Source organism: Scyliorhinus canicula, chromosome 12, assembly GCF_902713615.1.
Source record: "Scyliorhinus canicula chromosome 12, sScyCan1.1, whole genome shotgun sequence".
Lineage (NCBI taxonomy): Eukaryota > Metazoa > Chordata > Chondrichthyes > Carcharhiniformes > Scyliorhinidae > Scyliorhinus > Scyliorhinus canicula.
The window spans coordinates 161086970-161103417 of record NC_052157.1 but is presented as its reverse complement, the minus strand read 5'-3'; the positions used below and the strand labels follow the sequence as shown (position 1 = coordinate 161103417).

At 48.7% G+C, this 16448-nt stretch overlaps 1 protein-coding gene across 2 annotated transcripts in view; it reads right to left on the bottom strand.

The window, feature by feature from the left end:
- Window positions 1–16448, bottom strand: part of LOC119975152 (phosphatidylinositol transfer protein alpha isoform-like) — an 81193-nt gene that overhangs the window by 48890 nt on the left and 15855 nt on the right. The window lies entirely within an intron of this gene.

Below are 16448 nucleotides of genomic sequence, written 5' to 3'. Positions count from 1 at the left end.
GAAAGCAAAAGGCCATAAGACATAGGAGCAGAATTAGGCTACTCAGCCCATCGAGTCTGCTCCACCATTCAATCATGGCTGATATTTTCTCATCCCCATTCTCCTGCCTTCTCCCCATAACCCCTGATCCCCTTATTAATCAAGAACCTATCTATCTGTTTTTTTTTTTTATTTTAATTTTTTTTAATTTAGAGTACCCAATTATTTTGTCCAATTAAGGGGCAATTTAGAGTGTTCAATCTACCTACTCTGCACATCTTTGGGTTGTGGGGGTGAAACCCACGCAGACACGGGGAGAATGTGCAAACTCCACACGGACAGTGACCCAGGGCCAGGATTTGAATCCGGGTCCTCAGCGCCATAGGCAGCAATGCTAACCACTGTGCCACCGTGCTGCCCTTCTATCTCTGTCTTAAAGACACTCAGTGATTTGGCCTCCACAGCCTTCTGCAGAGTTCCAAAGATTCACCACCCTCTGGCTGAAGAAATTCGTCCTCATCTCTGTTTTAAAGGATCGTCCCTTTAGTCTGAGATTGTGTCCTCTGGTTCTAGTTTTTCCTAAAGTGGAAACATCCTCTCCACGTCCACTCCATCCAGGCCTCACAGTATCTTGTACGTTTCAATAAGATCCCCCCTCAGCCTTATTAACTCCAATGAGTACTGACTCAGAGTCCTGGAGTAAGAGTTGAATTGTTTTATGCAGTCTGTCTTTTGGATGAAAGTTCCTGGGCATCTGGCACACATCACTGCCTCATACAGACACACTCACAGCTCAAATGGAAATATGCAACAAGACACTTTGCATCCAGCTGAGGAAAAATAAAATTATATCTTGCGTTCTTTTGCTATCTCGGGGTGCGTTATTGCTTTAAAGTCACCAGCTAATTTATACACAGCTAGGTCCTCACTAACAGCAATGTGAAAATGACCAGAGAATCTGTTTGGCATTTAGTTTTCAAAAAATAAATTTAGAGTACCCAATTATGCGGCACTCCCTCAGTACTGACCCTCTGACAGTGCGGCGCTCCCTCAGCACTGACCCTCTGACAGTGCGGCACTCCCTCAGTACTGACCCTCTGACAGTGCGGCACTCCCTCAGTACTGACCCTCACTCCCTCAGTACTGACCCTCTCGCTGCCTCAGTACTGACCCTCTCGCTCTCTCAGTACTGACCCTCTCGCTCCCTCAGTACTGACTCTCTCGCTCCCTCAGTACTGACCCTCTCACTCCCTCAGTACTGACCCTCTCACTCCCTCAGTACGGACCCTCTCACTCCCTCAGTACTGACCCTCTGACAGTGCAGCACTCCCTCAGTACTGACCCTCTGACAGTGCGGCACTCCCTCAGTACTGACCCTCTGACAGTGCGGCACTCCCTCAGTACTGACCCTCTGACAGTGCAGCCCTCCCTCAGTACTGACCCTCTGACAGTGCTGCACTCCCTCAGTACTGACCCTCTGACAGTGCAGCACTCCCTCAGTACTGACCCTCTGACAGTGCAGCACTCCCTCAGTACTGACCCTCTGACAGTGCACCAACCCTCTCACTCCCTCAGTACAGGCACTGGCTGTGCCAGCCTGGAATATGTGCCCAGGTCTCGGAGTGGAGTTTTTGACTGAGGGAGACCTTCAAAGTAACGGCTAAAATTATTTAGCCAACAGGAGCTGGTCATAACCTGCGGAATGTTAACATTAACCAGCCAGCTTCTCCAGAAATACTGAGTCAACACATTCCCACATCAGCTGCAATGCAAAGGTCAATCCTTGGAAAACAATGTTTCTTGGCTTGTATACATGTGACAATGTTTCTGGTGGGCAAGTGAGGATTAATGGCGAGCTGGAATTGGAGATCTCACACACCGTTCTGAATGATAGCTCTCATCTGATTAGCGTAGTCCCAGTTGCAAGCCTGGCTTTACCTTCTAATAACATTAACCTGATCCCTAAACCCCTGCCACTTACTGCAGCTCAAATTCTAAATAGAACCATTGTCAGAGGTCGCAACTGATTGTATAATTTATATCACATCACGCAACGGACCAAATTTCACTTGCATTTGACAGTTAAGTGTCTACTTAGTCTGCTGTCTGTCCAGTCCGCAGTTTCCACTGGCAACCTGCAAACCGTATTGCCCTCTAATCAAGTAGGGAATTGGTGAACTTCTTCACAAACATCTCATGATGAACCACGGAAAATGACCCTTTAACAGAGCTTTTGGAAGTTAGGGTTGAACCACTTTCAGATAAAGTTCTCCCAACTCCATATAACCTCATGCTGTACCTGTCCTGGGAGTGTTTGATGGGGACAGTGTCGAGGGAGCTTTACTCTGTATCTAACCCCGTGCTGTACCTGTCCTGGGAGTGTTTGATGGGGACAGTGTAGAGGGAGCTTTACTCTGTATCTAACCCCGTGCTGTACCTGTCCTGGGAGTGTTTGATGGGGACAGTGTAGAGGGAGCTTTACTCTGTATCTAACCCCGTGCTGTACCTGTCCTGGGAGTGTTTGATGGGGACAGTGTAGAGGGAGCTTTACTCTATATCTAACCCCGTGCTGTACCTGTCGTGGGAGTGTTTGATGGGGACAGTGTAGAGGGAGCTTTACTCTGTATCTAACCCCGTGCTGTACCTGTCGTGGGAGTGTTTGATGGGGACAGAGTAGAGGGAGCTTTACTCTGTATCTAACCCCGTGCTGTACCTGTCCTGGGAGTGTTTGATGAGGACAGTGTAGAGAAAGCTTTACTCTGTATCTAACCCCGTGCTGTACCTGTCCTGGGAGTGTTTGATGGGGACAGTGTAGAGGGAGCTTTACTCTGTATCTAACCCCGTGCTGTACCTGTCCTGGGAGTGTTTGATGGGGACAGTGTAGAGGGAGCTTTACTCTGAATCTAACCCCGTGCTGTACCTGTCCTGGGAGTGTTTGATGGGAACAGTGTAGAGGGAGCTTTACTCTGTATCTAACCCCGTGCTGTACCTGTCCTGGGAGTGTTTGATGGGGACAGTGTAGAGGGAGCTTTACTCTGTATCTAACCCCGTGCTGTACCTGTCCTGGGAGTGTTTGATGGGGACAGTGTAGAGGGAGCTGTGCTCTAACTAACTGGAGATGCATGCGACCCAGGAGGCAGGATTGAATATCTTTAATGGGAGTGATACATATTGCCCTGTTTATACACTCCTGAAGTTGATTACCTTGAATAGAGTCTGGAACTATCTGGAAGGTCAATCAGGTTTCAGCAGCAGATTGCTGGGAGCAGCTTCTCTGTCTAAACGACAGGCAGCTGATCTCAAACTGGGATTTGACGTGATCAGGGAGAGAAAGTACAGATTGTGTGCAATATTTCTAAATCGGAGATCCCTAAAGCTATCAGAGGACAGGCAGGTTATTCCTGTCCCCTCGTTCTCAGGAGTTGACCTCTTTAATCACCATCAATCTGCATTGTGAAGGATCACAGACACCATGGGACTGACATTAGGCTGCTGCAATGTGGATTGAGGCTACCTCGAGTAAATCCATTGTGCTCCGCAAATATAAACTCCTGGCCTGAGATTGGAAAATTTTATTCCTCCGATTATCTCCTTCCTGCCCTAACTGAAGGCGAGGTGTGCAGCCCCATAGGCACAGGCTGGCTTCCAAACCACATCTCAGCACAGCTTGTACGCAAAACAGTCAGACCCTCAAGCTATTCAACCACAGAAGGCATCGCACAGTTTTGAGTGATCCAGTTCTAACCTGGTGATACTTTTTTAAAATATAAATTTAGAGTACCCAATTACTTCCCCCCCCCCCCCCCCCCCCCCAATTAAGTGGCAATTTAGCGTGGCCAATCCACCTATTCTGCACGTCTTTTTGGGTTCTCAGGGGTGAGACCCCGCAGAGACAGGGAGACTGTGCAAACTCCACACCGACAGTGACCCAGGGCCGGGAATGAACCTGGGACCTCGGCGCCGTGAGGCAGTAGTGCTAACACTGCGGCACTCCCTCAGTACTGACCCTCTGACAGTGCTCGTTTAGCACAGGGCTAAAATCGCTGGCTTTGAAAGCAGACCAAGGCAGGCCAGCAGCACAGTTCAATTCCTGTACCAGCCTCCCCGAACAGGCGCGGAATGTGGCGACTAGGGGCTTTTCACAGTAACTTCATTGAAGCCTACTCGTGACAATAAGCGATTTTCATTTCATTTCATTCACTTTCTTCATTGCTGCAAACTGTTCTATGAATAACCTGTGCTATAGTCTGTACCTGACTCCCTTTGCTCACCTTGACGAGCACAGGAGATCTTTGCTTACTCCGCACCACACAACTGCCACGCTATATAATCAGTGAGAGAATGACAATGCTTTCCTGAACGAGAAAAAACAGAATTTCTGACGCACCCTTCTCAGCCTCCACTCAGTGGCAGAAAGAGTTTGATTCAATAACAGACAAGGAATGCTGGCTTCTCTCTCTGCCTGTGTGAGCTGCTTCTCATCTGCTTGGCTGCACACAAAGCTCATAACAAAGAACCATAGTAGCACAACTGGCCATCAGGGCATTAAACCTGGTGACATGACACGTGGACGAGATATTTCTTCAACAGCAACCACTCTGTAATGCTCTGGCAAATCCTTAGCAGGTAAGACTGGCAATGCCAGATGGTGACAATGTATTGGTTGCCTCTCCTGAACTCTATCGAATGAGCCGAACCAGAAAATGCGCTTCTGAGCGAGGGCAGAGTTCATAGAATCATAGAGTTTACAGTGCAGGAGGCCATTTGGCCCATCAAGTCTGCACCGGCCCTTGGAAAGAGCACCCGACTTAAGCTTACACACCATCCTAGCCCCGTAACCCCCACTTAACCTTTTTGAACACTAAGGGGCAATTTAGCATGGCCAATCCACCTAACCTGCACATCTTTGGACTGTCGGAAGAAACTGGAGCACCCGGAGGAAACCGCCACAGACACATGATCGAGTTTGAAGATTGGCTGCCATGCTTTAGCAAGCTCGATTTGGAGGCTGGATGTATCAGGCTTGAGGGAGCACAGAGTATCCGACCTTCAAGGCCAAGGGTGGGTGGGGGGAGTATCCGACGGCCTCCGACCACTGACCCTTCCACCCAACTTCACATCAACCATCCACCCATCGCCCTGCCATGGTTCCACTCATCTTCATTATAAAGGAGGTCAGGCACGTCCCAAAAAGCACTCCCTTCCCATAATCACCATGCTCTGGATATGGTCGTAGAGGTGCCACTGGGGTCTGCGCGAGAACCTGGGGGTATTGATTCCTGTGTTGGGGTGGGCCAGGTTTGACACTGTAGTTGGTACCCTGTTGCCCCCAGGGGCTTTGGATATTCCTGCTTGAAGGGGCATATTAGGGACCTCTTGATAGAATCATAGAATTTACAGTGCAGAAGGAGGCCATTCAGCCCATCGAGTCTGCACTGGCCCTTACAAAGAGCACTCAAGCCCACACCTCCACCCTATCCCCATAACCCAGTAACCCCACTTAACCTTTGTTTTTTGGACACCAAGGGTAATTTAGCATGGCCAATCCACCTAACCCGCACATCTTTGGACTGTGGGAGGAAACCGGAGCACCCGGAGGAAACCCACGCACACACGGGGAGAACGTGCAGACGCCGCACAGACAGTGACCCAAGCTGGGAATCGAACCTGGGATCCTGGAACTGTGAACCAACAGTGCTAATCACTGTTACTGTGCTGCTGGGTTTCATATCTTCGGTGTACCGGGGCCTGGGGTTGAGCCGAACCCTATATTTTGGTTGACTTCCTGTTACCTCCCTTTGCAAAGGGGGGGGGGTGGGGGTGGAATGCGTTCTTGGTTGAACAAGCAGCTTTTTCCTCTTCCTCATTTTTGGGTGGTCGGTGGGTGCCAAGGCAAATATGGAATCAGGGCTGGGCTCTGGTCCTTTTGTGATCCTGTAGTTAACTCCTGGTAGCTCTCGCTCTTTATCCTTTTCTTGGGAAATCCTGAAGACATTGATCATAATCTGAACATGTTTTTTATTTTTATAGAATTTACAGTGCAAAAGGAGGCCATTCGGCCCATTGAGTCTGCACCGGCTCTTGGAAAGAGCACTCTACCCCCTATCCAAGGTCAACACCTCCACCCTATCCCCATTACCCAGTAACCCCACCCAACACTAAGGGCAATTTTGGACATCAAGGGCAATTTATCATGGCCAATCCACCTAACCCGCACATCTTTGGACTGTGGGAGGAAACCGGAGCACCCGGAGGAAACCCACGCACACACGGGGAGGATGTGCAGACTCCGCACAGACAGTGACCCAAGCCGGAATCGAACCTGGGACCCTGGAGCTGTGAAGCGATTGTGCTATCCACAAGGCTGTTGTTGCTGCTCCTCTCTGTATAAATGTATGGAATGATGTTGGTTCTGTATCGGGCCCCGAGTCGTGTCGTGTGGTTATATATGCAGCTCCCCTTTAGAACTGGGGTTTTCATGGATTTTCTTGTTTTCTTTTCATTTGTAAGGGTGGGTGGGAAGAATCCGGTGTTGGTTCCTGGATGGCTCCAGACGGGTTTGGTATCCGAGGAGAGGAGGCTGCGGTGCGTGATTGGTACTGCTCAAGTTGAGGGAGATATATATGTATTGGTGGGTGGGGAAAATTTGTCCGGAACTCTGGTCGTAACTGTGAGCAGAAGCTTCATGGGAGGGTGTGCACCATTTGACCTGTTTTCATGGCTTCATCATGTTTCTCCCTTGGTCTCTGCTGTTTTAAAAAAATAAATTTAGAGTACCCAATTCTTTTTTTCCAATTAAGGGGTATTTAGCGTGGCCAATCCACCTATCCAGCACATCTTTGGGTTGTGGGGGTGAAACCCACGCAGACACGGGGAGAATGTGCAAACTCCACATGGACAGTGACCCAGAGCCGGGATCGAACCTGGGGCCTTGGCGCCGTGAGGAAGCAGTGCTAACCACCCTCTGTCTCTGCTGGGTTAGAGAGGCATCTCACTAGCTCCAACGATTGTGTCTGTATTCATGTTGAGTCAACCTCATGATGCCATCATCTTCACCAAAGGAGACAAAATGGACTGTGGGAACTGTGGAACTGTCCCTCGCCAGGAAGATCATCGCCCAAATCCTCACTAGCCACCTTCGCCTAGTCTCTTCTGGAAAGCCAGTGACATGGAGTTTCCTAGGTGGACAATCATCCTCGTTAGCGAGTGATCATCAAAGAAGAATGGTTCCAGTATTGCCATCTGTGTCCTGGTCAATATCCATGATAATAATAATCTTTATTATTGTCAAAATTAGGCTTACATTCTCACTGCAATGAGGTTACTGTGAAAAGCCCCTAGTTGCCACATTCCGGCACCTGTTCAGGTACACAGAAGGAGAATTCAGAATGTCCAATTCACCTAACAGCACGTCTTTTGGGATTTGTGGGAGGAAACCGGAGCACCCGGAGGAAACCCAGGCAGACACGGGGAGAACATGCAGACTCCACACAGACAGTGACCCAAGCCGGGAATCGAACCTGGGTCCCTGCCACAGTGAAGCAACAGTGCTAACCACTGTGCTACCATGCCGCCTTAATGTAGAGTGCCCAATTCTTTTTTATTCCAATCAAAGAGCAATTTAGCGTGGCCAATCCACCTACCCTGCACATCTTTGGGTTGTGGGGGTGAGACCCACGCAGACATGGGGAGAATGTGTTAACCACTGCACCACCGTGCTGTCCCTTCATACCAACAAAAATAAATCAACTGTCCATTCATATCATTGGCCCTTTGTGGGATCTTATGCAAATTGGCCAGTACATTACAATGATACCTGAACTGGAGTGACCATTTAATGTATTGCTGGAACAGCCATGATAGGTCAAATGCCCACAGTCTGAGCTGTAACGTTCTATGATTCAGTTCCGCATCTCACCTCAGCCTCCATAAAACATTCATGATTTAAATAAAATCTGTGTCACTAAATTTCTCTGTGGTGTCTTGACTGGCTCAAGTATTTAATGAAAAACATGCGAATGATGCCAATAGCCTGGAACAGGTGGGAAAGGGGGCTGAAAATCTCCCACTGCAAAATGACTGAACAGGTGGCAAGTTGGAGAATTAGAAATGCTCCAAATTGCTGGCATTTTAGTTGGGGCAATGTGAGCCACTTTGCAAAGCTGTCAAAGGCGGCTCTGAAAAATGGGTTAGTGGCACCTGTGATGTACTCACTTTTACAGTTTCATGGCACTATAAAGTTTTGACATATTATACAGTGGACTCTCTGTAATTAAGGCTCATGGCACAGCGAGCGAAAGATAATCAGAGCTCTAATCATAAATACCACACAAGCTCAGAAGGGATGGACTTAATAGTATTATACAACCCAGAGACTGTAGCATTACTTGGGTTACATAAATCATAGAATTTACAGTGCAGAAGGAGGCCATTCGGCCCATCGGGTCTGCACCAGTCCTTGAAAACAGCACCCTACCCAAGGTCAAACACCTCCACCCTACCCCCATAACCCAGTAACCCCACTTAACCTTTGTTTTTTGGACACTAAGGGCAATTTAGCACGGCCAATCCACTAACCCGCACATCTTTGGACTGTGGGAGGAAACCGGAGCACCTGGAGGAAACCCACGCACACACGGGGAGAACGTGCAGACGCCGCACAGACAGTGACCCAGCGGGGAATCGAACCTGGGACCCTGGAGCTGTGAAGCAACTGTGCTAGCCACTGTGCTGCCCCAAAGGGTAAATGGTTACCAGCAGTGGTTAAGACGACACTTGCCTTTACTAGCCGAGGAATAGCGTTTAAGGGCTAGACTGTTGTGTGCATTTCTGGAATCCACATTACAGGAGGGATGTGACAACACTGGAAAGGGTGCAGAGGAGATTTACCAGGATGTTGCCTGGGCTGGAGCGTTTTAGCGATGAAGGTAGATTGGATAGATTGGATAGACTAGAGCGGATGAGACTGAGGGGGGATATGATTGAGATGTATAAGATAATGGAGGGGCACAGATAGAGTAGACAAGAAGAAACATTTCCCCTTGGTGGAGGGATCAATGACCAGGGGGCAGAGATTTAAGGCAAGGTCTAGAGGGAGGTGAGGAAAAACATTTTTACCCAGAGGGTGGTGGGAGTCTGGAACTCTCTGCCTGAAAGGGTGGGGGATGCAGACCTCTATAACTAGGAAAATAACCCTGCCTCTAGTCCCCTGCATTAAACATACCAGCATATTTTTGCCTCACCAATACACAACTTAAGATCTAAAGCATCTAAATAAAAGGTGTTGCTATGGAGGAGATGAGTGAACTTAGAAAAGTTTTTCCTGACACGATTTCTGGTCAAAGGTCACAGGCCTGAAAGGTTGACTGTCTCTCCTTCGATGCTGCCAAACTTTCAGAGTATTTCCAGCATTTTGTGTTTTTATTTCAGGCTTCCAGCATCTGAAGTATTTTATTTTTGTGTTGGGAGTAATCGTGTCCAGCTCCAGGTACAACCCCTCAGGAAGGATATATTAGTCTTGGGAGGACATGGAGTACAGATTTACCAGAATGATATCAGGGCTAAAAGGCTTCAGTTATGAAGAGAGGTTGTATAGACAAGGCTCACATTTCCTGGGCAACATGGTAGCACAAGTGGATAGCACTGCGGCTTCATAGCACCAGGGTCCCTGGTTCGATTCCCCGCTGGGTCACTGTGCGGAGGCTGCACGTTCTCCCCGTGTCTGCGTGGGTTTCCTCCGGGTGCTCCGGTTTCCTCCCACAGTCCAAAGACGCGCAGGTTAGGTGGATTGGCCATGATAAATTGCCCTTAGTGACCAAAAAGGTTAGATGGGGTTATTGGGCTACGGGGATAGGGTGGAAGTGAGGGCTAAAGTGGGTCGGTGCAGACTCGATGGGCCGAATGACTTCCTCCTGCACTGTATGTTCTATGTTTTCTATGTTCCTTTGAATGTAGAAGAGTAAAAGGCAATCTACTCAAAATATTTAACCTGATCTTGAGGATGAGATGGGGTAGAGAGAACTCCTTTCCTCAGGTAAGGAACTCCACAGAGTTCAGCTAATCAGGAGTGAATCCAGGAGGTACATTTTCACACAGGCTCACAACAGAAATCTATCACAAAAGGTTGGAGATTGGTAGAGACCCATGGACTTTTCAAGATTCTCAAGGAATTTGGAGCAAAGAGAGGTAACTGGAGTGGAGATACAGGTCAGCTAGGCTCAGGGCAGCACGGTAGCATTGTGGATAGCACAATTGCTTCACAGCTCCAGGGTCCCAGGTTCGATTCCGGCTTGGGTCACTGTCTGTGCGGAGTCTACACATGCTCCCCGTGTGTGCGTGGGTTCCGTCCGGGTGCTCCGGTTTCCTCCCACAGTCCAAAGATGTGCAGGTTAGGTGGATTGGCCATGATAAATTGCCATTAGTGTCCAAAATTTCCCTTAGTGTTGGGTGGGGTTACTGGGGATAGGGTGGAGGTGTTGACCTTGGGTAGGGTGCTCTTTCCAAGAGCCGGTGCAGACTCGATGGGCCGAATGGCCTCCTTCTGCACTGTAAATTCTATGAATGGGCTAAATAGTTCCCCAAATGGGATGCCACAGTGGCACAACGTTTAGCACTGCTCCCTCATGCCGCCAGGGACCCAGGTTGAATTCCGATTTCGGGTCACTGTCTGTGCGGAGTCTGCAGGTTCTCCCCATGTCTGTGTGGGCTTCCTCTGGGTGCTCTGACTTCCTCCCACAGTCCAAAGATGTGCAGGTTAGGTGGATTGGCCGTGATAAATTGCGCGCCCCCCCCCCCCCCCCCCCCCATTCAATGATGATTCTCAAACAGTGAAAAGGTAACACATCTCACCAACCCTGCTTCCCCACCTCTTCATTCTCCCTGTAACTAACCTAAAGGTGAGGAAAGGTCCTACCTCAGTCGGGAGTGAATCACTCCAGGTAGATGCCAGGCAATGTGGAAAATTGCCCATGTGTGCCCTGTACACAAGAAACAAGACAAACCCAACCCAGCCAATTGCCGCCCTATCAGGCTACTCTCTACCAAGCAGCACTTACTCAGCAATAACCTGCTCACAGACACTCAGCAATAACCTGCTCACAGACACTCAGCAATAACCTGCTCACAGACACTCAGCAATAACCTGCTCACAGACACTCAGCAATAACCTGCTCACAGACACTCAGCAATAACCTGCTCACAGACACTCAGCAATAACCTGCTCACAGACACTCAGCAATAACCTGCTCACAGACACTCAGCAATAACCTGCTCACAGACACTCAGCAATAACCTGCTCACAGACACTCAGCAATAACCTGCTCACAGACACTCAGCAATAACCTGCTCACAGACACTCAGCAATAACCTGCTCACAGACACTCAGCAATAACCTGCTCACAGACACTCAGCAATAACCTGCTCACAGACACTCAGCAATAACCTGCTCACAGACACTCAGCAATAACCTGCTCACAGACACTCAGCAATAACCTGCTCACAGACACTCAGCAATAACCTGCTCACAGACACTCAGCAATAACCTGCTCACAGACACTCAGCAATAACCTGCTCACAGACACTCAGCAATAACCTGCTCACAGACACTCAGCAATAACCTGCTCACAGACACTCAGCAATAACCTGCTCACAGACACTCAGCAATAACCTGCTCACAGACACTCAGCAATAACCTGCTCACAGACACTCAGCAATAACCTGCTCACAGACACTCAGCAATAACCTGCTCACAGACACTCAGCAATAACCTGCTCACAGACACTCAGCAATAACCTGCTCACAGACACTCAGCAATAACCTGCTCACAGACACTCAGCAATAACCTGCTCACAGACACTCAGCAATAACCTGCTCACAGACACTCAGCAATAACCTGCTCACAGACACTCAGCAATAACCTGCTCACAGACACTCAGCAATAACCTGCTCACAGACACTCAGCAATAACCTGCTCACAGACACTCAGCAATAACCTGCTCACAGACACTCAGCAATAACCTGCTCACAGACACTCAGCAATAACCTGCTCACAGACACTCAGCAATAACCTGCTCACAGACACTCAGCAATAACCTGCTCACAGACACTCAGCAATAACCTGCTCACAGACACTCAGCAATAACCTGCTCACAGACACTCAGCAATAACCTGCTCACAGACACTCAGCAATAACCTGCTCACAGACACTCAGCAATAACCTGCTCACAGACACTCAGCAATAACCTGCTCACAGACACTCAGCAATAACCTGCTCACAGACACTCAGCAATAACCTGCTCACAGACACTCAGCAATAACCTGCTCACAGACACTCAGCAATAACCTGCTCACAGACACTCAGCAATAACCTGCTCACAGACACTCAGCAATAACCTGCTCACAGACACTCAGCAATAACCTGCTCACAGACACTCAGCAATAACCTGCTCACAGACACTCAGCAATAACCTGCTCACAGACACTCAGCAATAACCTGCTCACAGACACTCAGCAATAACCTGCTCACAGACACTCAGCAATAACCTGCTCACAGACACTCAGCAATAACCTGCTCACAGACACTCAGCAATAACCTGCTCACAGACACTCAGCAATAACCTGCTCACAGACACTCAGCAATAACCTGCTCACAGACACTCAGCAATAACCTGCTCACAGACACTCAGCAATAACCTGCTCACAGACACTCAGCAATAACCTGCTCACAGACACTCAGCAATAACCTGCTCACAGACACTCAGCAATAACCTGCTCACAGACACTCAGCAATAACCTGCTCACAGACACTCAGCAATAACCTGCTCACAGACACTCAGCAATAACCTGCTCACAGACACTCAGCAATAACCTGCTCACAGACACTCAGCAATAACCTGCTCACAGACACTCAGCAATAACCTGCTCACAGACACTCAGCAATAACCTGCTCACAGACACTCAGCAATAACCTGCTCACAGACACTCAGCAATAACCTGCTCACAGACACTCAGCAATAACCTGCTCACAGACACTCAGCAATAACCTGCTCACAGACACTCAGCAATAACCTGCTCACAGACACTCAGCAATAACCTGCTCACAGACACTCAGCAATAACCTGCTCACAGACACTCAGCAATAACCTGCTCACAGACACTCAGCAATAACCTGCTCACAGACACTCAGCAATAACCTGCTCACAGACACTCAGCAATAACCTGCTCACAGACACTCAGCAATAACCTGCTCACAGACACTCAGCAATAACCTGCTCACAGACACTCAGCAATAACCTGCTCACAGACACTCAGCAATAACCTGCTCACAGACACTCAGCAATAACCTGCTCACAGACACTCAGCAATAACCTGCTCACAGACACTCAGCAATAACCTGCTCACAGACACTCAGCAATAACCTGCTCACAGACACTCAGCAATAACCTGCTCACAGACACTCAGCAATAACCTGCTCACAGACACTCAGCAATAACCTGCTCACAGACACTCAGCAATAACCTGCTCACAGACACTCAGCAATAACCTGCTCACAGACACTCAGCAATAACCTGCTCACAGACACTCAGCAATAACCTGCTCACAGACACTCAGCAATAACCTGCTCACAGACACTCAGCAATAACCTGCTCACAGACACTCAGCAATAACCTGCTCACAGACACTCAGCAATAACCTGCTCACAGACACTCAGCAATAACCTGCTCACAGACACTCAGCAATAACCTGCTCACAGACACTCAGCAATAACCTGCTCACAGACACTCAGCAATAACCTGCTCACAGACACTCAGCAATAACCTGCTCACAGACACTCAGCAATAACCTGCTCACAGACACTCAGCAATAACCTGCTCACAGACACTCAGCAATAACCTGCTCACAGACACTCAGCAATAACCTGCTCACAGACACTCAGCAATAACCTGCTCACAGACACTCAGCAATAACCTGCTCACAGACACTCAGCAATAACCTGCTCACAGACACTCAGCAATAACCTGCTCACAGACACTCAGCAATAACCTGCTCACAGACACTCAGCAATAACCTGCTCACAGACACTCAGCAATAACCTGCTCACAGACACTCAGCAATAACCTGCTCACAGACACTCAGCAATAACCTGCTCACAGACACTCAGCAATAACCTGCTCACAGACACTCAGCAATAACCTGCTCACAGACACTCAGCAATAACCTGCTCACAGACACTCAGCAATAACCTGCTCACAGACACTCAGCAATAACCTGCTCACAGACACTCAGCAATAACCTGCTCACAGACACTCAGCAATAACCTGCTCACAGACACTCAGCAATAACCTGCTCACAGACACTCAGCAATAACCTGCTCACAGACACTCAGCAATAACCTGCTCACAGACACTCAGCAATAACCTGCTCACAGACACTCAGCAATAACCTGCTCACAGACACTCAGCAATAACCTGCTCACAGACACTCAGCAATAACCTGCTCACAGACACTCAGCAATAACCTGCTCACAGACACTCAGCAATAACCTGCTCACAGACACTCAGCAATAACCTGCTCACAGACACTCAGCAATAACCTGCTCACAGACACTCAGCAATAACCTGCTCACAGACACTCAGCAATAACCTGCTCACAGACACTCAGCAATAACCTGCTCACAGACACTCAGCAATAACCTGCTCACAGACACTCAGCAATAACCTGCTCACAGACACTCAGCAATAACCTGCTCACAGACACTCAGCAATAACCTGCTCACAGACACTCAGCAATAACCTGCTCACAGACACTCAGCAATAACCTGCTCACAGACACTCAGCAATAACCTGCTCACAGACACTCAGCAATAACCTGCTCACAGACACTCAGCAATAACCTGCTCACAGACACTCAGCAATAACCTGCTCACAGACACTCAGCAATAACCTGCTCACAGACACTCAGCAATAACCTGCTCACAGACACTCAGCAATAACCTGCTCACAGACACTCAGCAATAACCTGCTCACAGACACTCAGCAATAACCTGCTCACAGACACTCAGCAATAACCTGCTCACAGACACTCAGCAATAACCTGCTCACAGACACTCAGCAATAACCTGCTCACAGACACTCAGCAATAACCTGCTCACAGACACTCAGCAATAACCTGCTCACAGACACTCAGCAATAACCTGCTCACAGACACTCAGCAATAACCTGCTCACAGACACTCAGCAATAACCTGCTCACAGACACTCAGCAATAACCTGCTCACAGACACTCAGCAATAACCTGCTCACAGACACTCAGCAATAACCTGCTCACAGACACTCAGCAATAACCTGCTCACAGACACTCAGCAATAACCTGCTCACAGACACTCAGCAATAACCTGCTCACAGACACTCAGCAATAACCTGCTCACAGACACTCAGCAATAACCTGCTCACAGACACTCAGCAATAACCTGCTCACAGACACTCAGCAATAACCTGCTCACAGACACTCAGCAATAACCTGCTCACAGACACTCAGCAATAACCTGCTCACAGACACTCAGCAATAACCTGCTCACAGACACTCAGCAATAACCTGCTCACAGACACTCAGCAATAACCTGCTCACAGACACTCAGCAATAACCTGCTCACAGACACTCAGCAATAACCTGCTCACAGACACTCAGCAATAACCTGCTCACAGACACTCAGCAATAACCTGCTCACAGACACTCAGCAATAACCTGCTCACAGACACTCAGCAATAACCTGCTCACAGACACTCAGCAATAACCTGCTCACAGACACTCAGCAATAACCTGCTCACAGACACTCAGCAATAACCTGCTCACAGACACTCAGCAATAACCTGCTCACAGACACTCAGCAATAACCTGCTCACAGACACTCAGCAATAACCTGCTCACAGACACTCAGCAATAACCTGCTCACAGACACTCAGCAATAACCTGCTCACAGACACTCAGCAATAACCTGCTCACAGACACTCAGCAATAACCTGCTCACAGACACTCAGCAATAACCTGCTCACAGACACTCAGCAATAACCTGCTCACAGACACTCAGCAATAACCTGCTCACAGACACTCAGCAATAACTGCTCACAGACACTCAGCAATAACCTGCTCACAGACACTCAGCAATAACCTGCTCACAGACACTCAGCAATAACCTGCTCACAGACACTCAGCAATAACCTGCTCACAGACACTCAGCAATAACCTGCTCACAGACACTCAGCAATAACCTGCTCACAGACACTCAGCAATAACCTGCTCACAGACACTCAGCAATAACCTGCTCACAGACACTCAGCAATAACCTGCTCACAGACACTCAGCAATAACCTGCTCACAGACACTCAGCAATAACCTGCTCACAGACACTCAGCAATAACCTGCTCACAGACACTCAGCAATAACCTGCTCACAGACACTCAGCAATAACCTGCT